Source organism: Amblyomma maculatum, chromosome 1 (assembly GCF_055883805.1).
Source record: "Amblyomma maculatum isolate TAMU_Amacu chromosome 1, ASM5588380v1, whole genome shotgun sequence".
Taxonomy (NCBI): domain Eukaryota; kingdom Metazoa; phylum Arthropoda; class Arachnida; order Ixodida; family Ixodidae; genus Amblyomma; species Amblyomma maculatum.
In genome coordinates, this window is record NC_139344.1 from 387,920,997 (window position 1) to 387,923,091 (window position 2,095).

General features: G+C 49.3%; 1 protein-coding gene across 2 annotated transcripts in view; it reads right to left on the reverse strand.

Moving 5' to 3' along the window:
- The window catches only part of LOC146208473 (uncharacterized), a 122,975-nt gene extending 121,249 nt beyond the window's left edge, over nt 1–1,726 (reverse strand). For both annotated transcript variants that reach the window (XR_014703389.1, XM_084587280.1), the window contains exon 1: nt 1,524–1,726. The gene's annotated coding sequence lies outside the window, so the exon portion shown is untranslated. The remainder of the gene's footprint in view (nt 1–1,523) is intronic.
- Nucleotides 1,727–2,095: the final 369 nt, after the last annotated feature.

Sequence of the window (2,095 nt, forward strand, 5' to 3'; positions counted from 1 at the left end):
TTTTCTTTGTTTATACCTGAGTACGCCGATTGTTCCGCTGTTCAAAGGCAGCTTGATTCCTCGTTCTGTATCGAACATAGGCGAGGAAATTCGCGCGAGCGTTTTTGCCTAGCACATTTCGCCAAGGTTACAGCGCCATCGCAATGTCGGACATCTTTCGTGAGTCGTTCCATTCTTTCAAACATCCAAGGCAAGAAAGAAACGTGCAATGAAAATATGTCACCTTTACAGGAATGAAAAGTGGGTTTCGAACGTTTTGTACACAAAAAAGCTAGCAGCATGGGTCCCGCGATCGGTTGTTGTTGTTGTTGTTGTTGTTATTATTATTATTATTATTATTATTATTATTATTATTATTATTATTATTATTATTATTATTATTATTATTATTATTATTATCATCATCATCGTGTGGCATCGAGCGTTATACACAGCGAGTGCCTCTGAAGGGTGGAAGCATTTCAAGGTGCCGCATAGAGACGGCACAGCACCAGGCAGTTTAAGAACGGACGAGGAAAGAGTGTCAGTAAGCCATTCTTGTCGCGTCTTTACCTGCGTCTGTAGAGTCCGGTCGTCTCTATCCAGCGCTCTGATATGCTGGTTATATTTCCTGGACCCTTCTTAACCTGTGTCTAGTGTCCCATCTTTATGTTTCTAGTCCCTTGTTAACCTAGTTTTAGTGCCCTGTCGTCCTACACAACGCCCTCAAATGCTTCCATTAGTCAATTAAGCAACTAGCCCGAACACATTGCTGCTCTTAACGTGCGTTTTTAACTAAGACACATGAGCGTTTCACAGGAGGGAGTCATTAACGATGCCGTGTCCTGCAGTAACGGTGGCGCTTGTCCCAATTTTTTTTTTTTTTTTTCCCAGGTTGTTATACGCAGAGCGAAGAAGCTTGCAAACCAACCCTAGCTGTTCGTGTAAGACACCGCCGGGTGTAAGGAGATACAAACTGTGCGGCTATCAAAACTTGTTAGCGTCTTATGCAAGAACAGTTATGTGTACGTGGATGACCCAAGCTGTGTGCCATCAATGGGCACCTGGTGCCATTTTCAGTATAATGTGGTCTCATCTACACTGTGGCAAATTCTCTCGGAAGCCCTGTCCTTCACATTAGGAATTGACAGACTCAGCAAATGGCACCAGTAGAAGTGCCTAGACATGCTACCCAAAAGATTATGCACAACCGTAGGGCACACGACCACATACTGTGCACAGTGCTTTCGCATTACAGTGGGTTTGCCGAGTCCAGAAAATGACTGGAATTTTATGAACAGCACTTCAAGAAGAAGCAGAGAAAAGCGCATGGCCTCGGGACACAACGCAGAAACAATAAAAATGAAAAGGCACGTCCACGCAAGTGGTCGCTGGCCGGCAATTTCATGCCAATTCGAATTCCGGCAAGCCTTGAGTTAACGTCACAAAAAAGAAAGTCCGATTCGATCAGCGCGGGCGTCGCACACAGGCAAGTCATCATCGCGTGCGCATCACACACAACGAAAAAGAGAGAGAGGACCAACCTGGGGCACCTGGGCGCCTGTCGCGTCCGCTCTTGTTCCGGATCCATTTCAGCACGCATCGCGACCTCGCCAGCGCATCGCCGTCAGAGATGGGCAAACGACGTCGATCCAAAACGCGCGCCACGCGATGTTCTCTCCCCACTTTCCCCTTACTTGTTTTGTTTGGGCATCGTGACGCCGCGCAGCTACGGTTTGTGCGTGCGTTCGTGTTGCTAGGTCGCCGCTCACGTGTCTTTGCTGACATCCTCCGAAGAGCTGCGCGGTGGAAGCAGCCCAGACACACGGCGCGCCCGGGATGATGGATTGCCAAGGCCGTCGGCCAGGTGACACTCGCCCTAGGATGTGGAGGAGCAGCCCCCGGCCCCCGAACCAAGCCGCTCCCATTTCCCCTGTCCGCCTATCGAGACAAAGAGACGCCGACAGCGCGGCCGATAGAGTAGGTATGCTGAAATGGCTCGAAACTTGACTTTCCGTCCACAGTATCCTCGTCTTGAGCAGCAGAAGCAGAACTGCGCTCCCTGCAAGGCTAACGGCCTCACCTTAACCCCCTCCCCCCAATTAACCCTCCACAC